The sequence below is a fragment of the Glycine soja genome, chromosome 17 (genome assembly GCF_004193775.1).
Source record: "Glycine soja cultivar W05 chromosome 17, ASM419377v2, whole genome shotgun sequence".
NCBI lineage: Eukaryota > Viridiplantae > Streptophyta > Magnoliopsida > Fabales > Fabaceae > Glycine > Glycine soja.
Genome location: NC_041018.1, coordinates 36,006,020 through 36,020,098, shown reverse-complemented (window position 1 = coordinate 36,020,098; position 14,079 = coordinate 36,006,020). Strand labels below are relative to the sequence as shown.

General features: G+C 35.5%; 1 pseudogene; it reads left to right on the top strand.

The window, feature by feature from the left end:
• The first annotated feature begins 4,969 nt into the window (after window positions 1–4,969).
• Window positions 4,970–9,904, top strand: LOC114391706 (annotated as a pseudogene).
• The last annotated feature ends 4,175 nt before the right edge of the window (window positions 9,905–14,079 follow it).

Genomic DNA, 14,079 nt, shown 5'->3' with positions numbered 1-14,079 from the left:
GTAGAATGAATATTTAACAAAAAATCTCAAATAAGGTGAAATTGATGTAATATCTATTATACTAGGATTTTTTTTATATTAAATAGATATCTAATTGTGAATTTATTTTAAATAAATACACAAGATAATTACTCCTTTGCAATTTTATATAATATATAGAATAATGATTGAAAATATTCTTTTAAAGGTACATATGACATAAAGGTGGCATATCCAATATCTTAGATTTCATTTAGTCCTTCATCGTGTAAATTAAACATCAATTTAGGGGTAAAATCGATGTCTAAAATTACATTGATCAATTAAATTAATGATGTTGTCGTTGGTACATCACATTGCTTCTTCAAACTCTGTTCACAATTCAGAATTTTAAATTTCTAAATTACCCTTGCCTAAATGCTTTCTTACACGCAATTTTGATTTTGATCTCCATATTTTATATTTTAGGACACGTGACAGTCATCGTCTAATCAGAATGTAATATATGGTAGTCAACATTCCTTTATAACAAACGTCTAAATCTGAACTTGAGGATCACATTTATGGGATTGAACATAGTTGGAGGACTAAATGCGTCTATAATTTTAAAGGGGGACCAAAATCAAAATTAGAGACAACAAGGGGACCAAAAATATAATTTTACTTTTATCTATATATATATATATATATATATATATATATATATATATATATATATATATATATATATATATATATATATATATATATATATATATGAATTATCTTATATTTTTTATGCTTGTATAGTATTTAATAACTTCTTTAATTTTTTATAGAACTTTATTTGTCACCTCTTTATACAAATTATCTTATAAGAGTATTTTTAATTGTCATATTTATCTTTATATAAAACTTAAATTAAATCTTTATAATAGATGTATCAATTGATTTTTTTTAGAAAAATGTGAAGCAAATATTAATAATCACATCCACATCAAGCTCATAAGTGGGAATTTAGTCTAGTTTGAATTTAAATTTAAAATAATATTTATTCGAGTTGTTTTTCCTCATTATCTCCTTGCATTTTCATTTTATTTTTTAAATCAGTTTTGGTTGTAAAAAATATATCAATATCATACAAAAATTAATTATTCAACAATCCTTAGTGGTGCTCGCCAGAAAATCTGTTCTGAACATGAAAGGATGAATGAAACATCTGTTGGAGGTGGGATTAGGGAAGTTCACTATTAAAAAATACACTTTTAACATCGGTTATTTATGACATTCTACATCGATTTTAAAACCGATGTTGAAAGTATCAATGTTGAATGTATTATTGTTAACATTGGTTTTTAAAAACCGATGTTAAGAAAAAAATGCTAACATCGGTTTTCTAAATAACCGATGTTATATATAAAGCACTACAGCAAAATAAGTGTACACATGATGAACGCCAACATCGGTTTTGTTATACAATCGATGTTAACTAATAAATTAACATTGGTTTTCTAGAAAAACCGATGTTAACTAATAGATTAACATCAATTTTCTATAGAAAACCAATGTTAACTAATAGATTAACATCAGTTTTTTTTTTGTGTATAAACGATGTGAACGTCCATCATCTATACATTTATTTTGCTGTAGTTAGTTATATATAACATCGGTTATTTATAAATAACTGATGTTAACGTTTGTATATTAACATCGGTTAAGTATAAATAACCGATGTTATTAGAAATAACCGACATCGGTTTATTTAAAAACCGATGTTAAGGTGTATGTTGACATTGATTTTTCTAAATAACCGATGTTGTTTACTATATTAACATCGATTTTTACTAATAACCGATGTTGTTTTCAAGTTTTTTTTATATAAACTTTCTATTTTTACAATAAATCCAAAATTGTACCTATAAAATGCAATTTCATACTCAATTCACAACAAATAAACATTTTATTATGCTTTCAAGCAGTTTTAATCACAATAAACAATGAATAATTGATTTATTATTAACAACTATCAACAAATGAATTCAATGTTCAAATAACATAGGAAATGACAAAAATGTTAAACCAAAGTAAACTAAGCTAAACTTAATGTCCCTAAATCCTAGCTCTAAGCTCTAACTCAGAGATAATATTGTGCCTACTGAATCCGCAACGCCTTTAATCTCTCTGGCTCCAATGGTCTAGGATTGTTAAAATACTGCATGATGAAATAAATGATAATAAGTTAATAATGTAATACAAATTATAAAAAAATCGAATTTGTTTGAAATAAACGTACCGCTTCCTAGTTATTCTTGAAACTTCCTAAAATGATGGTGGACATCCAGTGCATGACATAATAGCCGTACTCAGTTCTTCCTTTTTGTCTATTACACTAAATACATAATGAAATTTGGATATTAATTAAACAATTAGTGTACAAACACATAAAAAGTATATATAAGTGGAAGTTTTATGTAAATGATGTACCTTGACGATAATCCACCTAGCAGGAGCCTTTGATTTAGGTTGTGGAGCATCATCAAGACCTTTTAAAGCACTGTTCCAGATGAGTAACAATTAAAAACTGGTGTTGTTGAGGTATTTGAATGCAAATGTATTGAAAAGAACACTGACCTGTTAATTATCCCCTTAAGGTAGTTGTCTGGCCTGTTATGCAATGAATAAAACCAGACAACTAGGTGTTCCTTGGGCAGGATGACCACCATCTGCTAGTGTCTGCTGCAGTGGAGACGAATATGGGTTAGTATATTAGTAAACATTAATTAAATTCAGTCATTTTGTGTGACTTACCCATTCAGGTAGGCTCCAAGGTAGACATCACGTTTTGAACTCTGCATCCAACTCTTTATGTAACGTTTAGCCTCAAATTGCGATTGCCCAAACCTCTGAATGGACTGTGGCTCGAGGAATCCATACAGATCAGAATTCCCCGCTCGCATACTTGTTTCAGTCAGATGCCTGTTTATGTTAAGTCAAAGTTAAATATTTATGAATTGAAAGCAATAACATAGGTAATTAAAAGTAATCTAAAATGACTTACAAAATCCACAACTGTAACACTGATATGTTGAGACATTGACCACTGTGTGCGATTTCGGAGAGGTCTTCGTGCTTTATGTAGAGTGGGAAGCCTGGATTAAAGACCCCGAACATGGTGGCATCCCATGTAACCTAGTAAGGCCTCAAGAAAAGCTCTGGGATGGTCAATGCCATCAAATAAAGCGGATCATCAACCTTCAAATCCGGCTTTTCAGGTGGTTTTGCTGGAGACACAACTGCCTGTTCATGAAACAAAGTTAAATGACCTAATTTAAGGCACATTGAATGAATTAATTCAAAAAGAAGAAACATATAGTAAGAATAAAGTACCTGCTGTGATAAAGGCTTGACCAGATGTGTCGGCCAAGCAGGGAAGGTGTGAATTGCCTACCCCACTAAGGAAACCTCATCAGTGGGTACATGAACGGGAGCATCTGGATCTTTAACCTCCTCCACACCCATCTTTACTTGGCCAGACAACAAAGAAGTGTTATGAACAACAGTGGATCCCTCATAAACTCTTCCTAGGGCAACCAGGCGGGCAAGATTTGCTTCGATGTACAAGCCGCACCTGTCTGAGTCACCCGTCTCAGGATCGTTTCCTGAGGGATCCACACAAATCTCCTTTGTTCTTACTCGAGGACCTGAGAGACCAACCAGAGGCTCCGGAGGTAGTGCAAGTCCCTGAGATTGCATCTGGGACTAAAACTGGGACTGCATCTGGCTAAACGATGCCATGAGCTGCTGAGTCACTTTTTCTGTGATCGACTCCTCTAGCTGGTCCCTGATTTGCTGGGTTAGTTGCTGTAATTCTTCAGGAGGCAGCGAGGAAGAGATGCGGGACGTCCGTGGAGCCGATCCGAAGTATTGCTTGATGGTGACACCGGCTCTAGCAGCACGGACACATCCAAGGTGCTCTGGACGTCCAATAGCAGCGGTGAGAACATCCTGACGTCCATGGGGGACGAAGGATCCCTGTGACGCCTGCTCCTCAGAGGAATCCTGAACAAAAAAGACACATTTGTACATGACATTCACAAAATAAAGAAATATAATTCCAATGGTTAGTTGAAAATGACTTACGATCTTCTCAGTGATTTCCTTTACGGCCTTAGTCGTCATCTCCCCTGTTTTCTTGGTGCGGGCCATTTTCCACTTCACGTGGCGTCTGACGAGGGATGGAGGGTCAATGACGCCATCCACACTTCCTGACTGTGCAGCTTCCTCCAGCTTCTTCTTGGTCTTCTCAACCGGGAGCTTCTGCTCCAAATATTCATAACCCCCACGAGACAAAACGTGGGGACAGTGTTCTGTTTCTGGATGACCTTTTTCTTTTTCTGCACATCCTGCAAAAATAAAACAATAATCTTTCAAATTGCTAGAATGAATTATAACAAGTTAATGTTTTTTGAAAAACAACTTAAATGGCAAGGTACATACCTCTCAAGAAGGGTATCTGCGAGTCTAGCAAAACTGGGCCCATTTTTCCTTGCTTTTGCCGTATTTCTCATAGACAGTGACATCCACACTGTCCTGATCGACTGCAAGGGCCCATTTCCTCGTGAGGTCTGATTTAAACTGCCTCCATCTCTCGTCGACAGTCTGAAGTAATTTCTTTTTCGTCCTACTGTCAGAAGCCTCTGGGATTTCAAATTCCATCTGACAATAACAAATAAGGTTTATTTGTTACAATAATGTATTTTTTGGCTATTAATTAAAGAACATCAAATAAGAAAAGAAAAATACCTAAATATCCTCCCAAATCAAGTCCTTCTGAGCAGTAGGGATCTCCTTCCAGTTCTCGTACGTGACGTCCACCTTATCACGCGCCATAACCCCCAAATATGTTCTTAATTTCTTCTTGTGGGGATCGTTGGCCTTGCTGGTAGCAGGATCAATGTGGACCACTGGTCTCTGACCACCAGGTGGTCTAGTAGACAAGGATCGTAGATGTATGGCTTTGCGTGCCCACTTCACAGTAGACGGTGAAGCTGATGCATCTGAAGGAGGAAGAGGAGGAGGAGGCGAGCCAGGTGGAGAAGCCATGATCCTTTATAGAAAAAAACCAGGGTTAATAAACATTACAAAAAATAACTGTATGACTTATGTAAATAAATCTAGCAAAATCAAATATATAAATAAAAAATTACATTAGACGATGTTAATTAATTCTCCTTCATCATGATCATTACGATTAGCATGAACGTCATCAGCTTCTTCTTCTCTGACAACGTTAGGAGTGATTTGTGTGGACAAAGGACTAACATAGGTGTCCATGTATGAATCATCATCTTCTACATTAACACCAATTTTTTTGCCATGTAGAACCACGCACCACCTTTCATCACAAATGTCTTGCACATAAAATACTTGTCTTGCTTGTTCTGCTATGATGAAAAGGTCATTGTGGTAACCAAGTTTCTTTAGGTCTACTAGCGTAAATCCTATATCATCGGTGCACACACCGGTGTTGCTGTCAACCCATTTACATTTGAAAACACAAATAGTAAATTTCACATAATTAAGCTCCCAAATTTCATCAATGAACCCAAGGTAAGGGATGGAAGCTACACAGGGATTGACATCATGCACACTTGCGAAGTGTTGAGATTCAGCCCTTAGGGTGACCCCGTTGTTCTGCATTGTACTTTTGTCGTCTTGTGCTTTTGTGTAAAATGAATACTTGTTTATGTCGTATCCTTGCCAAGTTATAACATTTCTTTTAGGCCCATCTGCTAGCTTTCTTAATGTTTTTGAAGCATTTTCATCTGCAAAGATTGTATCTTTAAACCAATCACAAAAAGTCTTGTTATGCTTTTTCAACACCCAATTCTTTTACATTTTTGGATTATTCTGTTTGACTAAAGCTTCATGCTTAAGTATGTATGGAAAAACTTCATTACTATTGTTCAAGACATACAAGTGAGCTTGTAACAAATCTTCTAGACTTGAAGTGATCACATGCAGTCCTCTTGAACCCTTACCCCCACTCTGTCATCATGCCGAGACTCAGGAAGGCCAACAGGTTTAGCCTTTTCAATGTATTATGAACAAAATTCAACGGCTTCTTCTGCAATGTACCTCTCAACAATAGATGCTTTTGGATGATATAGATTCTTTGTATACCCTTTTAATATCTTCATTTGTTGCTCAACCGGGTACATCCACCGCAAATAAACAGGACCACAATATTTGATTTCTCTGACCAGATGCACAATCAAGTGAATCATGATGTCAAAGAAAGTAGGGGGAAAATACATCTCCAACTGGCACAATATAATTGCAGCCTCATTTTCCAGCTCATCAAACTAGACAGCATCAATGACTTTGCTACATATGGCATGGAAGAAAAAGCATAGGCGAGTTATGGCTAACCTGACTTTGTTTGGCAAGATGTCTCGTATAACCACTGCTAACAATTGTTGCATCAACATGTGACAATCTTGAGACTTTAACCCTACAAGCTTAAGCTTCTTTAACTACACAAGGCTCTTAATATTTGAAGAGTATCCATGTGGAACCTTCACCTGATGAAGATACTGACAAAAACTTATCTTCTCCTTTTTAGACAAAGTATGACAAGTTGGGGGCAAGTAAATTTTCTTACCATCAGACCTTGGATGCAACTGTGATTGTATCCCCATCTCAACTAGATCTTGACGGGTATTCAAGCCATCCTTTGTCTTGCCTTGAATGTTAAGGAGCGTCCCAATCACACCGTCACATGCATTTTTCTCCACATGCATAACATTAATACAATGTCTAACGTCTAGATCAGACCAGTATGGAAGATCAAAGAAAATGGACCTCTTCTTCCATATGCAAGTCTTACTTTTATTCTTCTTTTGAGTCTTTCCAAATACAATATTCAGGTGTTGAACCCACTGGTATACCGGCTCACCAGTCAACGGTATCGGTGCAATATCGTGCTCTTGACTTCTATTAAAAGCTTTTTTTAGTCGTCTGTAAGGATGATTGGGTGTTAGAAAACGGCGATGCTTACTGTAGGCTGTTTTTCTTCCATGTTTTAGTTGTATGTAGCTTGTGTTTTCTTCACAGATAGGGCATGCATGATGACCCTTAACACTGTAACCGCTGAGATTCCCATATGCTGGAAAGTCATTAATGGTACAAAAAAGTATTGCACGTATTTCAAATGTGTCCTTGCGAAACACATCAAACACTAAAACCCCCTCATCCCACAACTTTCTCAGGTCTTCAATCAACGAACTTAGATAAACATCAATGTCATTTCCTGGCTGTCTTAGGCCCGATATCATCATAGACAACATCATGTATTTTTGCTTCATGCACAACCAAGGAAGAAAATTGTAAATTACTAGCAGAACTGGCCATGAACTGTGTTGAGTGCTTAAGGTGCCATATGGATTCATTCCATCACTGGCTAGTCCAAGTCTAAGATTTCTTGGCTCTTTCCTGAAATCCGGATACAAATGATCAATCTTCTTCCACTACGAGCAATCAGCCGGATGACGGACCATTCCATAAAAAATCCTTCCATTTGCATGCCATGTAAGGTCTTTTGCGTTGTCCTAATTAGCAAAAAGACGCTTAAACCTTGGAATGATTGGAAGATACCACAAAACCTTTGCTGGAGGGCCCTTCTTTGAGTTTTCATCATAACTGCTTTCCTCTTCATCCTTCACTTTGTACCGTGAAGTTCCACAGATAGGGCATTTGGACATTTCTTAGAAGTCATGCCTGTATAGTATGCAATCATTGGGGCAAACATGAATCTTCTAACACTCCATACCCATTGGACACAATATCTTTTTCGCCTTATAGTAATTTTTAGGCAGTGTGTTGTCCTCTGGAAGCAGATTGTGCACTACCTCAAGCAGTGAGGTAAAACTTTTGTCACTCCACCCATACTTGGCCTTCACATTAACCGGACTTAACACCACAAAAAACAGAGTTAAGGAATTCTTGCACCCCGTATACAAAGGCTTTTTTGAATCACTCTGCAATCCTTCATGCACAGGGGCGCGTGCTAGTTGAAAAAATTCTTGTCCAAGGTCACGAATCATGTCCTCTAAGCGATCTCCCATTTCTATATCAAATAGTTCAGATTGGGACCCACTCTACATGTCTATCACTTCACCATGCCATATCCACGTCGTGTAATTCTTCTTAATCCCATCACACAATAGATGCTCCCGTATGTCGTCCAGTAGTTGTCATCATCCGTTCAAACAGTTGATGCAAGGACAATAATATTTTCCTTCTTCATTTGGTCGACCTCTTTTTGAAGCAAATTGCAAGAACTACTCGATGCCATCCTCATATTCTGGGCTCATGCGACTTTCATTCATCCAACTTCGATCCATTTAAGCAATTTCATGCATGAAAATCTCACTTTTTTATTTATAGGTGTGGCCCTATCCCATTTAGGAAGACTGTCTTTTATGTTAGCTTCATATGTCAGGGTTAGCATTATTTTGAAAAATTTGACTAAATTTTGGCAGCATTTCGCATTGGTCTCCAAGTACACGACATGACATCAGTGAAATTAATTTCCCGATAATCAAGTATGCACTCAGAGAACAACTTGAAATGCATTGTACCGAAATTTCATCAAATTAATCAAAATAATAATAACCTTAACGAATGAACCTAACATAAAAATACGAGTCTCCCCAAACTGTCCAAACGGATAATTCAAGACTAAATACAATGACTAATGCAAACTGTCCGCAAGAATCATTGCATTCAGTCTCAAAAGAGAATCTAAGGTTCACTCAGCATGAACAACAATTGTTTATATAGCAAATTACATTGATGACGTACAAGAACATACAAAATCTAAATTTTGATTACAGACAAATATTGACATCAACAGTTGTTTGTATAGCATATTACATTCTTGACATACAAGAGTATGGGATTCTAGTGTGGGTAGTAAAAGAGAAATCCCTCCCACTGGTAATGAGAAGGTGGTCTAACAGAGGTGGATGGAATATGTGACAACCAAGAAGGATTAGGTTGTGAGTACACCAGCCAACCCAGGGTGTATCAACTGTTGTAAAGTGTGTGTGTGTGTGTAGCAATTGAAGTTGCAGAAGGCTTAATGTATGTGCTCCTTTTACCTTTCAACTCTCATTATTTACATCAATATATCTTACCATGCTAGTATATAGTTATATATGAAATCAAAATTAATAAACATCATATATTGAAGTTTCGATATTAATTTGTTCATCTATTCTATAAAGTTAATAAAGTTATTAGACCTGACAAGTTCTAGTTGGTTAATCATGTAAAAAGCTTTTACATATATGTGTTATTCAACTTATTTAACTTTGTCATCTATATATGAGGTGTTTCTGTTTGCTTAAGGTATTTGCACCATGAAGCAAATCCTCACATCATTCATAGAGACATAAAGGTAAGCAATGTTCTTTTAGACACTGAATTTGAAGCCAAGGTTGCTGATTTCGGTTTTGCTAAGTTGATACCAGAAGGTGTAAGCCATCTCACAACAAGGGTTAAAGGCTCCCTTCGATATTTGGCGCTAGAGTATGCTATGTAGGGGAAGGTTTCTGGGTGCTGTGATGTTTACAGTTTTGGGATTTTGCTTTTGGAGATTGTGAGTGCCAAGAAACCAATTGAGAAACTCCCTGGTGGAGTGAAAAGGGACATAGTTCAATGGGTCACACCACATGTCCAAAAGGGTAACTTCATTCATATTGCTCATCCAAAGTTGAAGGGGCATTTTGATTTAGAGCAATTGAAATTTGTGGTCATGATATCTATGAGGTGCACAAATAATAGCCCAGAGAAGAGGCCTAGCATGCAAGAGGTGGTGGAGTGGCTCAAGGGTGTATGTGTCATTGTCTATGATTACATGCCCTATCTAGAATACGATTGAATTACCCATGAGATAAACACATAAGAGTGAGAGAGTTATAATAAAGAGAGATAGAGAGGGGCGAATAGAACAAGAGACCACGTGGTTTGTAGTAATAGAACGTTATTAGATCATGTGAAACCCTCGCTTAATCATACAGAATCAACCTCTCAAAATAATGGTAAAACTCAGGATAAGCAGTGAATGTCATGCCAAATGATCATAAACCAAAATCATGGTTGCGAGCAGAAGGGATAGTCAAATTTCAAATTTATTATCATAAACTAATGATTTTATTGATAAATCATGGTTTTGTGGGAGCTAAAAACTAGGTACTTACTTTTGTCTAATAATTAATTGTAGATTTTATAATACGATTAAACATGACTGGAATAATAAAACTCTAACCTTGTACTGAGAAATCAAAGAGCAGTATTTGTTGTCTGGTGCAAAATTTGGTGGGTATGGTTCCTTTTTCCCAACTCAAAAGCAGTCTACAAACAAGGTAAATTTCAACGTTAAAAAAGTTAAAACAAAAAGTAATTTCACAAAATCTTAGAATTAACTAGTTTAATTTATTCATTCTTTATTTAAGGGCAACAACACCAATTGCTTTCAATTATTTTGAGCTATATAATTTTCAATTATTATCTCAGACACTTGCGCACTTCTATATAATTTTCTCTATTTGTTTACAGTAGATATTACCTCCTTTAAGGTAACCTATGTAACATCCCATTTTTTTCATAAATAAATTTAAAAAGTTTTTTAGTAAAAGTAAAAAAAATAAATAAATAGAGTAAATAATAGGTCGTAAATACCCCTAGCTATAAATAGCAACATGCTAAGTTTTAGAGACTGACTCCTCAGCCTCCTCTGCCTCTCATTTTCGTTTTTCCCCTTCTCCTCTCAAAAACCTTTCTTTTTCCCGTAGCTCACTAAACCTGTCTCAGAAAAACGACGATCTCGGACTCATTCACCGTTGGATCGTCATGAAATTTAAACACCAGGTTCACAACCCAATTCCGAGAACTCTCACCGTTGGAAATTTCAAAATCATGTCGGCGCATGTAGGAAAACCCTTCGCATTGTAGCCTTTTAATTTCCCGCAGAAACCCAAAACTGTCTCGGTAAAACTATAATCCCGGTTTCGTTAACTGTTGGATTTTCATGAAATTTAAATTTATTGTTCGAAATTTAATTGTGCACACTTCCACCATTGGGATTTGCGAGATAATATTCGTAGAGGGAGAAAAAGGAATCGCATGAAGACAGTACAAGTGGAGGTTTCAATCTCTTCTATGTCTCTCACGTTTGGGAATTTTATCGGAGCAATCGGAGGAATAACTGAAGGAATCTCAAGGAATCGCTAGAGATGCTGCTGTTGTTGGCTGAAGACATGTGAGTCCGCTCAGAGGTAAGGGATGAGTTATTCACAATTGGAAATTAGTGACAACATGTGTAGGGATCCTTAGAGATATCAATTGGAATGAATTTTGGGGTGCTTTTGCAATTTTCATTTTATCCTTATAATTATTACAGTGAATTATATATGTTTGACAGACCAATTGTTGTGAAATTGATATGTTATTGTGTTGAGCGTGAACCCTATAAATCGAACATTTTTCTAATTAATATGAATTGATGAAATAAAGTAAGGAAAAATTTAGAGAGAGATATTGATTTTGTATTTTCTCTTTTTCTTGTTTTTTTAGGTTTTTATATATAATTTAAAAAATTAATATCATAATTGAAATTGACCAAAGTGTTCATATAATTATTTAGAATTTGTGCATTGAAAGCTTACTTTGTAATTTGTGATTCAATATGATGTATGCTAGTTTATATATATAGAGGTAGTTATTTATATTGATAATTTATGTAAATAATATTGTAGAGTGTTATAGTATGATTCCAAAAATTATTAAGTGTTGGAGTTTGAGAATATTATGGTTAAATATGATGAACATGTGTAGGTTGTACCTTATGAATATCATTAGGAATGTTATGAGATGGTTGATGTGATGTTATGAGATGTTAAAGTGTGGGCATGACATTCGATTGTGAATAAGTGGATGTGTTTAACACTTGATGTTACATTAATTATATTGTGAGCTATGAATTATACAATAATTCGACCAGTGTTTATGCGCAGTGTTAAAGAGAAAGTGTATGTTCCTAGTTAGAAACTAGTGTTAAATTGTAGCGCAATTGTGTTAAACATGTTTGAAACATGAGTGTGAGGTCGTGGTATTGTATAATTCATTAGCAGTGTTTATAAATGAAATATGTGATGAATTATGGAATAATATGTTGTCTTGAGATTATAATATTGTTATTGAGATTGAGTAAAAGTGTAAAGTAGAACATGTGTTGAATTGTGAGATACGTGAAAACATGTGATGATGGATTGTGACATTATGAGATGTGAAATTGTGAATGAGTTTTGGTTGTAAATAAGTGTGTGATTAACTCTTGATGTGACATTATTTATGTTGTAAGCTGTGAATTGTACAATAACCCGACCAGTGTTATCTTGAGAAAAGTGTAAATGCACAGTGTTAAAGAGAAAGTGTAGGTTTCCTATTTAGGAACCAATGTTAAATTGTAGCGCAATATGTTGTACGTGTTTAACACACGAGTGTGAGGTCATGAGTATTGTATAATTCACGAGCAGTGTCTGTGTGCTAAAATGATTTTAGGGGTTGGACCTGAATCAGGAGGGAGAGGCCCTGATGGACTCTTCAGAGTGTAGGCTTGAGTCTTAGCATAACTGTCTCATGCGCTTGCTAATTGTTTATTATGAAATTGATGTGTTATTATGTCTTGATCAGAGCGTGTGATTCTTGTGTAATGTGATTGATGATTGAAAAGTGAACTTTGAATGACAAGGTAGTGGAATTACTTGAATTATGTGTAACTAAGTTTTATTTGGTTTATATGATATGTATATCTAGTTGTCTTGTTTCTCTATTAGTTAGGAATGTGATAACTCACTCCCCGTGTGTTGTTTGTGTTTGGATCCTGTGATGATCTTGAACTTTGTGTTCGGGGGAGCAGATGACTAGGTGAATTGCTTTAAGGAACCATGTGCTGAAGGACGTCGAGACACAACGCTCTGATAGGATGTGGCATTGGGGTATAGGGTTTTATAGACGGCCTTGTTTGAGCCGAAGTGAATTTATTATTTATTTAGAAAAGTTTTATGATGATGTTAGAAAGGTGAATGTGAATCTGCTACCCTCTTGAAAGGCTTGTGTTTAAATATGTTTTAAAAACTTGAATTAATTTTAATTTTTTTTAATTATTTCTTTTATTATTAGTACATATATGTGTGGGGTAAAGGGTGTCACAACCTACACGAATCATTATTCATTTGACACTCCCCATTAGAACTTAAGTCATATGTATGATTGTCCACAATTATGAATGTCACAAACACACATGCATCTCTAACTAAATGTACTCAAAGTTGATCTTCCAAGTTCACTACAAGCTGGCCTTAGTGGCCAGTTATTAGAGATTCAAGGTACAGACAAGGGTGATTGAGTTCTTAGTCTAATTAAGATATTACCATACAACTTAGGGGTCAAGACATGCCTTAAATCTGAACACAATGGTTTGTCGTGTGTATGCACTGCATGTTGAAAATCCTATATCGATTAATGATATGACCAAAATAAAGTATATAAGTAAAAGACAATTTTTACATTTTTAGTTAGCTTTTGGGGTTAAACTAGACCCAAATCCAAATATCTAAGGACTAAGACTGCAAAATTGCATTGCAGGGGATGGTTTTAATTTTAAGCTTCCAATTAGAAGGATTTGTGTAACTTGAATTGGTGGCAAAGAAGAATCAGCAAAATCAATACAATGCACAGTTCGCCATTATATTTTCCGGGCACACACTAATTGGCAAAAATACCAGTAGTGGCAAAGGATAGACCACGGCCTAGGGGTATGCACCTTGTTCTTCATCTCAAATAAGTGATGCCAATAAAACACAAGTTTTTGGTGAAGGCCACAAAAATGTAAATGCAGCAAGTGGAATTTGTAAACTTAATTGATGTTTCATTGAATGGATTGAGTAACCGCAAATCCTCAGCTTCTTCCTATCAAAACAAAACTGAAAAAATTTTGGTAAACAGAAAGGGTAAAGGAGGGGACAAGAGTATATAGCTTCCATAAACCTTTCA